A 17,500-nucleotide genomic window follows, 5' to 3' on the forward strand; every position below is an offset into this window, starting at 1 on the left:
AGTGTCAGAGTGCAGTGATACCATAGATAATCTTTTAATAGATAGAATGGTACTACAGGACTGTGTGTGAGGAAGAAGAAACATCAGTATAGCCTGGATCGAAGTGAAAAAAGCCTACGATTCAGTAGATCATGGTTGGCTATGCAACGTTATGTGACTGCACAAGTTCCCCGAATGGATCAGTGGCACTATAAAGAACATATGCCCTTCCTGGAACACCAAGATCATCGCCAGAACGATGAATGGGATTGAGATATCTGAACCAATCCGCTTCAAGAAGGGTCTACCTCAAGGGGATTTCTTATGTCCCAGTTTCCTTATGTCCCAGAGTATTCATCTTATGCTTGAATCCTGTGGCGTGGATGCTACGAGCAACAGAGGGATACAAGTTAAGTACGCCAATTATTGCAAAAGTAACAGATCTGCTGTTTATCGACGACCTTAAAGTATTTGAACAGTCTCAAACCAAGTTAAATTAGGTACTTATGTCAACTCAAGAAGCGTTGAAAGATATTGGTCTTGACCTGAATCCAAAGAAATGCTCAGTAGCGAATGTCAAAGGTGGGAAGCAAGTTTTTGATGGAGGTAAAGTAAACCTGGAGGGGACAACGGCGATTGCAATTTTAAAGGAAGGAGAGCAGTATAAGTTCTTGTGTGTATTAGAGAGCCTAAAATAGAATGACACAAGGCTTTGAAGATTGCTGCCAAGAAATACATCCAGCGAGAATCTGTCATCTGGTCTAGTCCACTTTCGGACTGGAACAAAGTCAACTCCACAAATGAATTTGCCCTTCAATGTATTTGATGTGGACCCAAACATGGCCTCTGGCAGAGCTCAGACAAATCGACCGACAAGTAAGGAAGATCATCGTCGCGAATCGTCGCGAATGGAGGGCGACACCCAACAAGTTCAAATGCAACCCTTTACTTGCCAAGGAGCATTGGCGGAAGAGGCTTAAGGTCAGTTGAACAGGAATACAAACTGACTAAGATCAAAGCAGCATTAAAGATATATAAAAACCCCGATCCAACGATAGGAATTGTCCGCATGTTCGACGAGAAGGCAAAAGAGCGAGAACATCAGTCCTTTGCTATCGATGCTGTCACGTTTGCTAGAAAATTTGATCTTGAATTGAATCTAACGTATCATCGGTCTTCGTGCTCTAAAGTGGGAGCGGATGAAGTCCCAGGCATGCAGGTCAAAGAAGCCTTGAAGAAATCAGTGGTTAGCAAGTTAAAGGCAGAAGTAGAAGACCAAAAGTGGGAAGGAAAGCTACTAGCAAGCAGGTGGAAGGATGAAGCCCTAAACAAAACTGGAAAACTGCACCGACCCACATGATGACTGGCGTTCAAGACCTGTACCAACAGCTTATACTCACAATGTTGTACACTGGGAAGAAGATTAAAACAACTAATCATCAAGATTACACTTGTTGTATGTGTGGCAAGGGTCAAGGGAGTGTCGCGCATGTGTTGGCGGGATGCAGTGCTATCGCTCAAACCAAATACCTAGAAAGACACAACAGCGTCCTTAGAATCCTTTTCTTCGAGATTCTAAGCAAATACAACCTACTACCAAGAGAGGAGTATACGTGGTATAGATGAATCAGTCCAAAGCCAGTCTACGAGAACGAAGAACTAAAAGCTTTGTTGGATGTACCTCTGTTTGCCGAGCAAGTAGAAGTTCGAGCAAATCGCATCGACGCGCAAGTCATTGATAAAGTAAAGCTAGAAGTAACCCTGATCGAGATAAGGACATAAAGTTTCTCAGCACAACATCATCATGAATGTACTGGGTGGTTATTCAAAAGAGGTGAGGAAGTCAATCAAGTGCTTGGTGGGTGACACGTGTGACTTGGTCCTGAAGCAGATGCAGAAAGTAATGCTATCATGCACTCTGAATATTGCAAGGAGCTTTAAAACTTCTTGAAAACTGAAAATTTTCATAAGAAAGGCAAAGATGAACATTTAGATATGCTTAAAGGCCGTACATATTATTAGGGATTTTTACCTTCTTTTACAACGATCTATAAGAGAGAAGATTTAAGATTTTTAAATACACAGATCAATGGTTAGGATTTTTACATTTAGATACCTAAGATATACTATTATGTAGAATATATAATATCGATACAGGATTTTTTTTTTGTAGGGATTAACAGGAATTGGTTACGCTTTTTGGGAGCCCAAATTTTGTAATCAGTTTTCAAACAGATGTTTCAATAAACTGCAAATAATAATAAACAAGAAAAAGAGGTTATGAACACTGAAAGCAGAGAAACCAGTCAAAAACACGTGAAATGTGTCATCTTACCAATGGCCTTTTCTGAATCCAGTCTTTTTTGAATTCGATCAAGTGACGAGGAATAGACAGCAACCGAACTGATGCCCCGAACTTTAATTTGCATTTTAAGCAACTTTACGTCAACAGCTAGCTGTGTTCGGTACATCTCTTCGTTGAGTTCTTCCAATTCTTGTTCACTGAAACGAGCCCGAGTTTCCATTACACGCTTCCGAAGTTCCTCCACCATTATTTGAATATCTTCTTTCGTTTCCAGTGGGACATAAACCAGATGGCTTTTTGTTGCTCTCTCACTCTCATCTTCAATTCCCTTCTCAATCTTATCTTCGAGCTCCTGAAGAAAACGCAAAAAGCTGATCTGATTCTCGTAAACATTTACTTGTTCGTCAGTAAGGCTGGAATGTTCAAGAGCCCTCATGAGTTTTCCCTGGTCGTCAGGAAACTTCACAATCTTTCGAGCCTTCACTCTTAGCCTGCTTACTACAGCTCTGCGCTGCTCTTCACCAAGCAAGATCTTCTTCTTTATCTTTTCGAAGTCAGCGAGGATCTTCTTAATGATGTTGCCGTACCTCAGGCTGGTGCGAATGGGAGTCGAACACTTAAGGCAGCACTTAAGCTGTACATCAACAGCTTTTCCATCATCTGTTTCCTGTGCTTGATCCATCCAATTATCCATCATTTCTACTTCAAACAAGTGACCACAGTCGGCTAATTCCACAAACCGTGCATTCGGGTCGTCCTCGGTTCCGAAGAAAATCTCTGTGACTTCGTCCTTGTGACACACTCGGCATTTTTTGGGGCAGTTTTCCCCGCAAAGACCAATGCATAAATGCTTGCAAGGAAGGCGTTTTTTGCAAGGTTGATCACAACGCTTACGATTGCAAGGCTCGGAGCATAGCTTAGTGCATTTGTGATGCTGACATTTCCAGATGCATGGCTCATTGCAGGGTTTGCAAGGTTCACCGCATTTCTTCTTGCATTTACTGTGTTTGCAGGAGTTTCCGCAGGACTTCTTGCAGGGTGGGCAGTTTTTGGTACACGGCTCAGAGCAGCGTGGCCACAGAAAAGGATTCGGGTACATATGGATCGGCATGGCTGATGAACACGGCCCCGCAAACAGCTACTGCAGGTACCTAACGTATATTAAAATATAAAGAAGGATTAAACACGCACTACAAGAGAACCATTAAGACTTCTAACCTTTTGAATAAGTCAATTTTTCCCCAAAGCCCTTCGTTTGCCAACAAGGTTTATTCTACAAGGATATGAAGTGATTTGAATGGTAAACTTCCTGCATCAAGCCTTTAGACTGCAAGATAACGCGTAACTTCCAGTTCAAGACATTCTCTATTATTTAAAACAAAAAGAAAAGTTTAATGAGCCATCCCAGTGATTTGGCCCTTTAAGCAACACGACACGACACGTTTCACAATGAATCACTCCTTCTGGCACAAAAGAACAGAGCTCACTGTGAGAGTTGGTTCACTGGACATATTACGCCCTGGCCAAACATTACGCCCAACAATTCTGCTCGACGCAACAATGTTACAGTGTTTTGCCACTCTTCCAACAAAGTTGTGTCCTGAATCGAGTCACGTCCGTGCTGCTTGCCAATAACGAATCGCTATATTTTTTCTAGAACATTTTTGCAGCAAAGATGGCGAACATGGACGAAAAGGAAGTCATGTTTATTGATGAATAGCCAGAAACCTTGAACGGGGAGGATGAAGCAAGGCCATGTCGATCTGAGGGACATTTTTAGTCCCCTTTATCATGATCGCTCTCTTTTAAAATTTCTGCAAATGATCTGTGCTTATTCTCATCATCTCCTGAACGCGAATGTACCGGCTTGCAGAGAACATACCCTGTTCTACACGTGCTCTTAATCATTCCTTGGTTTTTTCCTCGGTTGAATCTCAAAAAATAGTTCACGTCATTGTAATTACTTCGCGACTATTCCAAGCTTTCTAAGATGAAAGTGGTGTGGCATTCCCTGAAGAATGAAACTAATATGAGTCACGTTCAATTTAAGGAGAAAATGAAAATTTATCCCCAAATCCTGACTTCCTCCATAAAACCTCAAATTTGTTTGTTTTACGTTGTTATTTTGCTGACGACGGTAAAGAAATAGACAAAAATGAAAAACGCACGTGCAGAGGGTGCAAAGCTATTGTTTTTGCCCTCTAAACATGCCAAATTGTAACGTTCTTGTTGCCGTCGCCGTTCTCGTTGCTAAAGCTCCCTAAAGCCTGGTTTTCACTAGCTACGCAAGCACAAGCGCAAGCATAAATAGCTTATGCTAAGCTAGTGAAAACGAACGTCGATATAAGCATCAAAATCAACCACGGCGTCCGCCATTTTGTTCAAATTCTCACACGTGGGGAATCTGAAACGAATGCTTTAATTGGACAGACGTAGCAAATTTCCTTGTGCTTGTGTTGTTTCGTTTTCACACGTTGCAAGCGAACGCAAGCATAAGCGCAAGCACAAGGAAAAGGAAAATGTTTGATCCTTGTGCTTGCGCTTCCATCAACCCCGTTTTCACGGTGAAATAAGCTCTCTTATGGTTGCGCTTGTGCTTGCGTCGCTAGTGAAAACCAGGCTTTATGGCTGCAAACCGGTACGTGTGACGTACCCTTTCCTCCAAGGTACCCCAAGTGCCTCGCTCGGTTGTCTGGATGAAATTAGCTTTTGTTAACGTTCATATAACAATTTTCAGCCCGTTGAAATATAACGAACAAGCCCAGCGAGAATTTCTCGATTTTCTTTGTTCATGGCACCCTGCCAAAAGAGCCTTTCTTAACTCGACGAGAAAGAAAGGACTCTGCAGAAATCGTGTAGATTCTTTATTGAGTATGCGTAAGCCGTTGCTTGGAGACAGTTTCAAACCCAGGCAAGTCTCGATCGCACTCCCACTCGCACGCCATATTGATTGTCGTACTGAAGGCTCGGTTTTGACCTTCGCCTTGTCAAAAGTATGATGCGCGCGCTGCCTAAACCAGTTTGACCGGAGTAACTAGCCCAGAAACTTGGGCTGCGGTGACTTGAAAGACTTGACACGATTTCTGCAGAGCCTTTCTTGCTCACCCTCTGGTGAGTTTTAGAGAGGCTCTGCTCGCAGGGTGTGTTCGAGGAACCTCAAAACTCTTTTAACTTTACATTCGGGGTCCGGACAATCTTAACTGCCAAATCGTTGCTACGGTCCTCTTCTTCGTCTCGTTTGACTTACAACTAAATTTGGTAAATCACGTGATCAAAACAGAAAAAGCCCAAAAACTCTTTTTTTCACAATTTTTTAACGCAACAGTATGAGAACCTTCTAACATGGAGTTGAAAAATTTATATATATGACGTCATAAGGCCCTCCTCTTTTATGCACTTTTCAAAATATCAGTTCCACTTTTGTCCAAATAGAAACTTCATGCTACAATTTACGAAAAATGATGGGACGGTTCCCATGCCATGAAAAAACCGCCTCCTATTTTCGTTTCCTGAGTTTTTACATGTTTTTACAGCTGAGCACTGGGACTAGTTGCGTATGCGGCTTCTGATTGAAGTGATGGAAGATTTCCATCGAAAGAGTTGCTTCAGAGAAGCATCCATGAAACCTTTTTGTAGGGCCCTTGACTAAAAATCTTCCTTAGAGGCTTGTCAGAAATTAGCAGGGGGGAGGAGGGGGGTGGAGGTTTTCAGTAAAGGGCGAAAATAAAAGACCCTATCTAGGTAAGGGATTGAAATGTCTTGACCCTACCCTGGAACTTTCTAATCCCTCCTCCCCCCCCCCCAAAAAAAAAAAAAAAATTTGTTACACAGAAAAATGGTTCACTACTTACAAACCTAACATGCAAGTTGTATTCGTGTTATAACATAATATTAAAGCATCCCTTTATGATCACAACGGCTTAATTTCTTGTGACCCTCCCTCTTTTGCTGTCTAATTTTTTCATGGCCCTCCCTTTTGAAGGACTTAAAAAACTGTGACCTTCCCCAGTTTTCCACCCCCCAGCCTGCTAATAGCAACCATTGTCTTTCTGCAGTTGAGAGCCACCCCCTTCCCGGTAACCGCGTGCTGAAGTGTTCGTATGGAAAATTTTCAACCTCTGTGACCGATATCTCGGCAAGCCGGTGGTCCATCCTATCGTATGAGCTTACTCAGATTTATACAAAGACTTTAATGGTGAATGTACGATCTCCAGACACCGAGCCAGCACAGTCACCAGGAAGCGCATGAAGAGATCCTAAAGTTTGGGCAAATGACGGCAAAGAAATGTACCAAACTGGAAAACGCACGAGCAGGGGCATACAAAGCGTGGAAAGTTATTGTTCTTTCCCTGGTTAAATAAGCTGTTCAGCAGCGTTCTTATTGGCGTTATCATCATTAAAATTAATGTCGTTGCGTATGGTTACTCCGATTCGGGGAAGGACAGGAGTGGAGACATGTCGACACAAATATGCATGATTCCTCAATCATGTGATTCGGTACATAGAGAAAAATGTTCATGCTATCGTTCAAAGTCATTAACCTATGTGTTGAAATTTGGTGCACTTGTTCTTCTACACGAATATACTCCTAACTATAGAGCCCCTATAACGGACCGAAGTTAGTGCTAGACAGTCGTCTTGTTCGAAAACGTCAACAAAAGCAGGCTTACCGGCACAGCGGTGCTCACACTTCAACACTACACCACGTGTCGCATTACAAGGAATCTGCAGAGGATTTTCATGACATTTTACAACATTCTCGTGTCCACAGGGCCAGGTTTTCTTTACTTTGGCAGCACACCTGACTGTGCAACCTTCAGAGCACTCATTTTGGCATCGGTGCCCACATGGCAAAATCTGTTCACAAGGTGAATGGCATTTCACCTCAGATGGGTTCTTAAAACAAGGAACCTTCTGGAGATGGCCACAATTTAGGAACTTCTGTACGGGTTGTACGCAGGGACCGCATTCTTGAAAGCATCTCTTTTTACACTTGTGGTTGAGTTTGCAGAGCGACTTCGCACACGGCTTGTTACATCTGTACTCTTTGTGCTTCGGATCTGTTGGATGACAAGCCATTTCACAAACATGACCACATTCTAATCGCGTGTTGCAAGGCACTGAACATCCTCCCTCGGGTGCCTGCCTGAAGTCATCCGCACGTGCTGCATGAATCACGTTCTGCGGATGATTCTGACTTGTGAGTGTCAAAGCTTTTCCAACATTCCCTCTTTCCTCCATGTCGCTTATAATATTGCACCACAATTCGCTCTTTTTCTTCAAAAGGCTGATGTTACCGATGCAGAAAAACCCTTTTTTTGCTTGTGACAATGCCACACACACGCGGTTTTCTGTTTGAAGGAAGCCGATTTTTCCTTCTTCGTTGCTTCGAACGAGTGACAACAGAATTATGTCGCTTTCTTCGCCTTGGAAGTTGTCCACAGCGCAGACTCGTACTCCGCGGAAGAAATCTTTGGGCATTTCATTGTTGAGCTGGATTAACTGCCCCGTGTAAGCTGTAAGGACTGTGATTTTTTCTCTGTCACAGCCTTGAAGGATTAGGTAACGACAAAGGGAGGCCAGGAACTTGGCTTCGTGTTCATTTGATCGGCTCTTTCCTTCCTCCAGAAAATCCTGCAAAAGTAATTAATGGAATATACCTCGTCAAACGTTTTCCGAAGAAAGTACATTCGGATCGGTATTTTGTCCCACAGCGCACATAGAAATCTTTTTTTATCCTCCGATTTTAGAGTAACTTGGTATCTCCGAGCATTTACCTTCCCAACCATGATACACCACAGATGGCATACCACAACACCGGGAACTACATGCCCTACTCTTTGAGAATAGTCTGTGGGTTCTTTTACGTCCCACAGGGTTATGAACATTGAAGGGTTGTGAGATGGGGCCTACGGCTTATCGTCCTTATCCGAAAAGACTTCAAAGTCTAACCATTTGCAGTTGTCATTACAAACGGAGCACTTTCTCCTCAGGTATTTATGGACCCTGAGTGTGTGGAAGCCACGGTCTCCCGCATGGCAGCCCGGAGCTCAACCAACTGAGCTACTGGTGCCAAGAGTAAGAATCTGGTGTCAGGTTTGTCCCGATCAGCGTTAGGCTCGATTACCAGCCACTGTTTCGGGAAATGAGCCAGCGCTCACTCCCGAAATCACGGATGGACGCGTGAGGTGAGCCATTGTTAATCTCCGCCAATCAGAAACTCTCCTGCACAACTCGGTCCAGCATAAATTACATTTTTGGTTGCGACGGTGTTCTTTGACCCGACGTGTTCGAGCTTTACAATGCTTTCAAGTTAGAAAACATCCACGATTTCGACAACAGAAATTGTTCGAGAAGCTGCAGAATGGGGATTGTATCGTTTTCTACCGCCTGAGTTCAGAAACTTCATTAATTTTCCAGTTAGCGCCAAGGTCAAAATACGGCTTTCAAATCCATTGCTATTGCAATTTCTTCTCAGACGTCGCTAATGTAAGAGCAAGTAAAAGTCCTCAAGATCGATTGGAATTACTGCTGAGTTTATTGGTGGCAAAACGAGGGGGCCGATGAGGTCGACCGAGAGCTGAGGCGGCCCACGATTTTGTTGATGATTCGCCGGTTAAATTCAAACTCACATTGATCATTTTACCACAAACTCAAGCTCGTATCATCGGGAAACTTCGCATTGGCGTTTTATGCATTGTTATGTAATTACTGTTTTGTTAAAATCAATGTTTTGGGATGTCTAACGCTACTTTCTCACAACTATTAACTTCGCATATATTACGACACAGACACAATCTACCGCTCACGCGTCCAGGCGTCTCTTCTCGGGGAGGATACCCAAACTCGAGTAAGGGCCGGCTGGGTTAAAGTTCTTTGTGTATTGTATTTCCAGCATAACGTAGCATCGACATTTAAATAATATGGACCTGGAACAAAAGGTTTTCTTCGGGTTCAACATTGAGTTAGCCGATTTTTATCTATTGTTTATTTCCCCCCAAAACGCGGTTTAAAATAGACACGTTTCTGCCGCTACTGGAGACTAGGCCAAATAGGGGAAATCCTACTCTTGGGTGATGGAATCTTGAGAATACTTATAAATAGGAAAATCATATCAGTAATTTAAGACATAATAAAGGTATAGCTTGATCTTAAAGACAACTTAAGAACTTAACCGTACACCGGTGGCTCAGTTGGTTAAGCATCGGGCTGTCATGCGGGAGGTCGTGAGTTCGACTCCGCCCGGACCAACACTCAGGGTCTTAAAATAACTGAGGAGAATGTGTTGCCTTTGTAATTACATCTGCAAACGGTTAGACTTTCACGTCTTTTCGGAAAGGGACTGTAAACGGGAGGTCCCGTCTCATAACCCCTGTTGGAAATTAAATAGTATGGGATATTAAAGAACCCACTCACTGTTCGATAAGAGTAGGGGACGTAGTCCCCGGTGTTGTGGTCTAACCTAAGCTGGACGGGGGCATCTTTCACTTCCATAAAAATTAATTGTAAACTGCGTAATAAGCAGTCTGGTTAAGGTCCCCCACAAAAGTATTGTAAAATTAGTCCTGAAAAGCCCCGTGGGGGAGAGACTAATAGCAAATCATTGTATTGTAACGAAAAAATGGTTAATGCACCGGAAACCAAGGACAAGTAAGGCCCTTACCGTTTAACTTGAAAATAGCTAGAAATTCTAGTAGGAAGGTCAACGAGCAGAGGATGACAAGGGAGTAAAGGGTCCTGAAACCCGACACGGCACGTTACATTTCTGGTTCATTCCTGCGACAAAAGGCCTCAAATATTCCCACAGAATGATTTCCTCGATAATTTTTGCTATAGCTCCAAACGTCTTTTCTTTCTTATGAAAGTACATTCTTATTTTTAAAAAAAAACCACCTCGTACCTCGCCTTGGTCATGATCCACAAAGAACATGTTACGAGCCACGCCCTTGATATTTTCAAAATGTAACACTGATTCGTGGTTCTCCAACTTTGGATTAACGTAAATGTGTTCCAACATTTTGGATATTTCTGGCCTCATTCGATGCTGCAAGCGCAACCGCTCAAAAGGCATTCTATTGTTTACCATTCTCTCAAGAGTGACACATCCAGGTTGAAGTGGTTTGCGAGATCAAATACCGTGGGATTGGGACGGAGTTGCTGATGGTCACCAATCAGAATCAAATGCTGACATCCGGGAGTCAAAGAAGTTACAATGTGTGACTCTAGTACTTCAGCGGCTTCCTCCACAATCGTTATTCGAGGCTTCAGTCTTTGCAGAATTCTGCGAAACTTTGCAGCTCCTAAGTGATGCACGGAGATAAAAATTCAGTGCGAGTTTGATACATGAAATCGTAATGATACAATCCATTATAAAGGATTCCCACGGATAGGATAAAACGATGGTACAATTAACCGAAAATAGAGAGCAATCTAAATCAACCAAAGACAAAAGGTTGCCCGCAGTCGGAGGACACCCGAAGGCTCCTTTTTCACTAGTTTCTACCACATTTGCTTACGGCCAGGGTGGGCGTCACTCCTATCCCATTTCATGCGCAACTTATCCCCGGTAATTCTGGTACTTTTTTTTCGACCTTAACTAGATAGATAGTTGGGTGATATTTGGAGCGCACGTGCAGGGATTCGAATCTGGAAAGGCCGGGACGCAGTGCACGAGCGATATCCAGGATAAAATATGGTGAAAGGACTTTTCCCGCTCTTTAAGAGAACCAAACCACTGGCCCCTTACGCAGTTCCTATGAGGTACTCCTTGCTCCTTTCTGGTATTGGCAACTGGGTCCAGAGGACTTCTTTTCGTAGACAAATTGAGTTCACTATGTTTCTTAAGAGCAAAACCGCGCGCCAAAGTGATGCAGGCTCGCAAGATCTAAACGATTAGTGGCCTTACACTTTAATACAAATACTGTGTGCCTGGGTCGGAAAACTTTCGGTGAAAATTCGTTGGCCTTGGTTGCCTTTTGGGCAACTCTTATCGCGGCTGCTGTCTTAGCTAATTTAACGCATAGAACTGAATCCCTTAGGACACTGTGCTTTAGGTGGTGAAAATAAGGTAATCAGAAGGGGAAAAAATGATACTAGCCAAAAGAGATTGACTACAAAGTTCTCACAACGCACGATGAGGGAAAACAAACGATCCTAATGGCTGGTTAAAATCACGCCACAAGTACGTTGAGCGAGAACGATTCATCTGGTTTTCCTAAATGTTAAAAACGAAGGATTTCCTTCTTCACTTAAAGAAAACATTGACAGCAAAGTCTAAGCACTCGATGAAAAGGTAGACAAACAAAGTCAAAATGCCCTAATAAACAAAGGATTTGGATTGTTCAGAGTGATGCCGATGATGCCAAATTTACATTGCCTTGCACAGTGCAGTTGCTGAAGACGAAATCCGAGAAAACTTTTAAGTTCCTCTTTTTTTTTATATAAAACCAGGATTGTTGTTTTGTGTGATTCCGGAATTTAATTTGAAAATCATGATCCGCAGCCTTTTGTTCAGATTTCGAGTGGGAAAGTGTCCTTATGGTAAGCGGAAGAGGCGCGTGCATGGTAGTTCTTACACCACTTGCACGCCGTTTTTCGGATTCGCCGATTATTTTACTGTCAAAAGCGTCGTATGATGTTCAATACTAAATCAGGCCCCTGATTTCCCAAAGTAACCCAGAGGAAGTAAACTTACCAGTTGTTGTCATACCGACGACATCAGCGTTCTTGAGTATCTCGAAGTCTTCCAAGTTTTTAATGTCCTTCATTTTCTTGGCACCCGCTTCAAATTGTTCTTGATAAAGTGAGATAGTGCGACGATAACTTTCACTTATGTCTGCGACCCAGCGACGGTACAAACGCCATCGGTCCTTGATGTTTAAAGACCAAACATTTCGAATCTGAAACCCAATACAACATTGCGTCAAACGAGAATATAACGAGTCGCTTTCTCGATATATTTAGATTTATACCATAAGCTCATTTTGGGGTCACACCCGACTAGTGATCAGGGGGAAGTGGGTTCAAATTGCACCCAAAATCATGTGATTACCTATTCTAAAGTATAAAATAGTGAATATGAAGAACAATGCACGTATTGAGATATGCCTTCTTGACCGTCTCACCAACTTCAACAACACTCCCGACTAAGATTACAGGCAATATTAATTAGCGTCACAAAATGTCCCTAATTTATATTCCTCAAGTAAAGATAAACAGATGGATTTACCCCAACCTCAAAATAACGCTAAACCGAACATTTACCCTGTAGTTGGAAACAGGTAGTAAACATTTTTGTTGTAATAGTTTATTAAGAACCCTCTTGCAGTAAAATAAAATAAAAAAATTAACGAGCTAGGATTTACAACTGTAATACTACTAATAATAAATTTAACAACTAATCATTACAATAATAATAATAGAATCATCAATTAATAATACTAATTGAAATATCTAAACGTGAAGAAGTTCTCCGCTCTCTTCGTCCTACAAGCTATAGTGTCCTTAAAAAGAGTTACGCCTTAGATGATACTTGGGCTCATTCAGGAGTGGGCTAGATAACAGATGATGTAAAGGATGGCTAGGAGACTTCATTTGACTCATATATTTGTTACACAAGTAGTCTCTTCTATTGTCCAAGCCATCTAATTCACGTCACTGTAAGGCATGCGCATGTGAAACGGCTTCAGGGTAGATTTTGTAGAGTGCCCTTTTTTGAACTCGCTGTATGGCATCGGAAAGGTAGGCAGGAATGGCCTGCCAAACTGGGACAGCGTACTTAGATATATCTTCAGGATGTTGGCTTGGCAACCCCTGCTCTTCGCAGTACTCTAGGCGAATATAACTTTCTACTGGCTTTTTTAGCAATGTACTCGACATGACTATTCCACTTAAGGTCTTTGTCCTTTATAACCCCTAAGATCTTATACGTGTTAACACACTCAATAACATTGCCACCAATTATTATAGGGTTAATGAGACAGTTAACATTGTGTAAAAATTAATATGCATTTGTTTATACTTAGTTGGATTGAGTCTCATATTATGAGTCACGGCAAAATTATAAATGTCTGACGCTACAATATTAAGTAAACTAGTAGAGTTCCTTGGAATTATTTCGAGAGCACTAGTATCATCGACGTATCTGATGCGAAGCCGCCAGTCAGACAGCAATAAACCATTTTCGAATTCTCACGGCTGGACTGGATCTAGCATGAAATGGAGGCTTATGCGGGCAAATTTTTTCAAATGCAAATTGATTTGCCAGCATTAGCCTCCACTTCATGCTAGATCCAGTCCAACCGTTAGAATACGAAATTGGCCTATTTGTTAGTCATCATCGTGAAGAGGATCACACCCAATTTGGTCCTTTGGGGAACTCCTCCTTTTAGTGTTAACCAATCTGACAAAGTTCCTCCGATTCTAAGTTCCTGCTTCCGGTTTGTCAAGAACGCCGCAATCCAAGCTAGGAGCGCTGGATAAACGTCCAGAATGGCGAGTTCCTGCATCAATATCGAGTGATCAATCAGATCAAACCCCTTCGTGAAATCGGCAAAGAGAATCCGCGCAGACGCCTCGTCACTATCAACCGCTTCATTGATCGCTTGAAGCATATATAAAAGGGCATCGGTTGTGGAGTGGCCCTTGCGAGAGTACTGACGGGGGTCGATCTTGCCGTCCAACCGGGGTAGAAGTCTACCGCAGGTAAAGCCCTCCATATCCTTCGCTAGGGTCCAGGTAAGTGATATAGGCCTTAGATCTTTTTCAATACAGCCGGGTGGATAGGCGCCAAGAACAATAGATAATTTCAGGAGAGATTGTATACCGTACATCTTAGGTTGCTTTAGCTTCTCAACGTTCCTTAACAGCACTCTGTGTGAGCCGTTGGATGTTTTCAGCGTAATAAGCGCTATGTTGTTTACAATCAGCGCGTCCATTAATTATAGTTGGAATAGGATGTCTTCGAGATACATTCCATCCCCTGTTGTTATGCCTGGGTCCACGATATCGCAGTAGACCATAGCGCTTGAGCTGGTGGAAGTAAATCCCGGCATATTAGTCATATTTGCGAGGTCGAAGAGCAAATAAATCCGGACGGCTATAAACTCTACGGGCCGTTGGCAATGGCTGCTTGCAAGGAACATTCCCAGTACTTGGCGTACGAGGCCAAAGGTCAGTCAGTGTTGAAAAGGAAAGCGGGCCCGGCTTGGCCTGGATATCCATGAAAACTGTAAGGTCTCTCGGTGGCAGGCATATACAGATGAAACCATGCTTTTTCCATTCAACGACTTGCCTCGAAGGAGTGTTAACCAAGTTGGATCGCTTTAGCACTAGGTCGATCCTTGTAGGCAAATATTCTGAGAATAGACACGCTTTAGATAAAATGCATGCCCCAGCTGTGAGGCGGACGCCAAATGGAAGATAAATGGTAGCTAGAGAGCTAAGAAGTACAATAAAATTGCAGAGCTAAAAATCGTGGCGGCCATCTTAGCAGGCATGCATAGGCTTACATGCATTTCTGGACTTACCGCTCTAAAACAATATCTTTGATTTGAACTGAGGTTCATAAATCAACAAACCTGTTTTGGACAAGTTCAAGAAGATGTTGTAACTGAAGATTTTTTAGAGTGACCAGCACTTTAAGTAAAGTTGACCAAACAACTTACCATTCTGACTCTGCTATCTGGCATAACGTCTTTCTTGCTCAATTCTTGTATTATTGTACTTTTCAGCTTTCTTCTTAGCCTCTTGGGGTTATTAAGTTGAAAGCCATCGGGGTCGACGCTTCCACTCAAATCAATATGCACAACTTTGAGTCTTCCTTTCAACGCCGCAAACGGCTCCGCACGGATAACTCTGACGTCATCATTGCCCAGGATCCTCATATCTTGCATGACAGCTGCTTCGTACAGTACATCAGCTTCTTCTTCTTCTTCTTCCTCTTCTCCGAAAAAGTCATCTTTCTCTTCCTCCGCCTCAGCTCCGCCTTAAAAAAAGGTTACGGGGAAAATTCAATTGCTTTATGTTGAAAAAAAAAACTATTGTCATTTGTCTCCTTTTTTAGGTGGTCACGCAACGCTTCGACGAGAATGGCTGCCTGGTGAAACAAAATAATTTCCCGCTGGATATGAATGGTTCGCATGACGACACATATCCTGCAGAGGGTTAAAAATAATCTTGGAAATCCCATGGCGAAAAGAATTGATCATACTCAGAACAGATATAAGCGGCCAAATCGTCCAATTTCTAAGTAGAAAGCGTTAGAAAACATATTGAGTACCAGGGCAAATTTCCAATTTCAAAACTGTCGCTTTCGAAGAACTTTACGGTACCCCTCGTTCTGTGCCCACTGGGACATACAAAGGCTTTCATAAAGATCAAGCCCTGGCTAGGAAGAAATGATTGTTTAGACAGCCTGGATTTTTTTGGCTTGTCTGCACGTCTTGGAATTGTCTATGTGTTGGAATTACCGTGATTTTGCTTTTAGATTCAAATCAAGGATGTCGAAAATACCTTGTGGAGCGATTCCACCCACTGCTCGTACAGCGTCTCGTCCCAGAGATTCAGCAAAAATATGGAGATCTGCAACCATTCCCAGAAAACAATCACCTTGTCTGCTGTCTGCTAAAGCTCCAATTCTAATGGAAAACTGTGTGGCTAGCCCCAATTTTTTTGTCTATGAACTTCGCGTCGACTTTATTTCCCTGATGCCAAAGACGTGCAATTCCGGAGTCGTGATCATATGAAGCGCCAATAAAGTTCCAGGCGTTTATGATTAAGACGGCTTTACTGACTTCAGGACGTTGAGAAAAATCTCTCCACGTGAAGCGGGCGATCAGAATTCCTTTTCCATCAACCATTCCTTCTTGCCATATCTGGACTCCCAAACCGTTTTCTTGGAAGCTGGCGATTGGCCCCCGGTTTCCAGACGGGAAAACATGCATCAAAAGTGTGATCGACGTCCTGGTGTCGAGGTCACTTCCGGGACCGTTCGGAATCTCAATGTATGAATCAGGTGTCCCCAGAAGCTGAATAGAGCGATTTTCATCCCATGCCCAGATTGTGCGGCGGGAAAAAGTAGCCAGGTTGCCTTGTGAAATCCGTTCCAGTCCTTGGAAGACTTGGTTGAGAGGAAAAACGGCTACGGGTTGCGCAGAAGCTAGGGAAAAAAAAAATTAAGAAAGTTGAGTGCCTTTCCATATGTCGGGATGATTGGGAAAACTAGAGGCTACGTGAGCGTAAACTGGTATATAGCTTGGTATGAAAGTGTCACGCAAAGTGACCATTCGAAAATTCAAAATGCTGTATTTTCGAAACGAAAGACGTCACGGAACTGAAAACTTGGAAAATGATTTCAGAAGATCTTTTAGAGTTAGATGACGTCACTGTGCAAACCATCTAGAGCTTCTTGTTTGTAAATAATTGTTGCATAAGTTATATTTGGTCAAGAACGTAAAAATTCACCTAAATGCGCAGTAGATAAGCTTAAAGAAATATTGTTGGTTTCCCAAATTAACTTCATTTTACACCAGAATGACTAAACAGCAAGAATTCCTGTAATCTTTCAGAAAACTGCTCTCATATAAAATTTCAACCCACGCATGCAAATTAGTTAATATTTGCACAACACGATAAATCCACAAAGGCAGAAAAATCTCACTAAAAACTTTTCCAGCCAAAAATTTTATTGAAACATACTTGCTATTAGAGGCAACAAACGCTTCCTATTTCATTCAGTGCGTGCGAACAAACAACACATTCCATGTCATAAACCATACCTAACGAAATACACTTCTCACCGGAGTTCAGGATCAAACCCTATTCTGAAGAACCTTTCCCTTGAATAATGACGCATAAAATAGACAACAAGCTTTCTTTCAAATAATTATTGAATGTCAAGAATTAGTCACATTTCCATTTTTACTGATTTGTACCTGAAGACTGCGCAGAGTTGAGTGCAAATGAATATAAATAGCCAGACAACTGAGATAACACAGATACATTCAAGGTGTTTGTCTGGTTGGGTATGGGTTTTACAAACTCATTGAAGGAATCGAAGTTATTACCAAAGAATTTGCCATTTGGTTTCAGTTTTGTACATAACATCACAGTTTGTTAAATATTTAGAAATACACATCACTGCTCGACGCCCAAAAGATGCGTGTGTTGTCAAAGTCCATTATTCGTCGCTTTGAAAATACCAGATGTTTATTTTTC

General features: G+C 42.4%; 1 pseudogene; it reads right to left on the reverse strand.

Annotated features, from left to right (window-relative positions):
- Positions 1-17,500, reverse strand: part of LOC138005099 (NFX1-type zinc finger-containing protein 1-like) — a 48,338-nt pseudogene that overhangs the window by 9,868 nt on the left and 20,970 nt on the right.

This window comes from Montipora foliosa, chromosome 6 (genome assembly GCF_036669935.1).
Source record: "Montipora foliosa isolate CH-2021 chromosome 6, ASM3666993v2, whole genome shotgun sequence".
Taxonomy (NCBI): Eukaryota; Metazoa; Cnidaria; class Anthozoa; order Scleractinia; family Acroporidae; genus Montipora; species Montipora foliosa.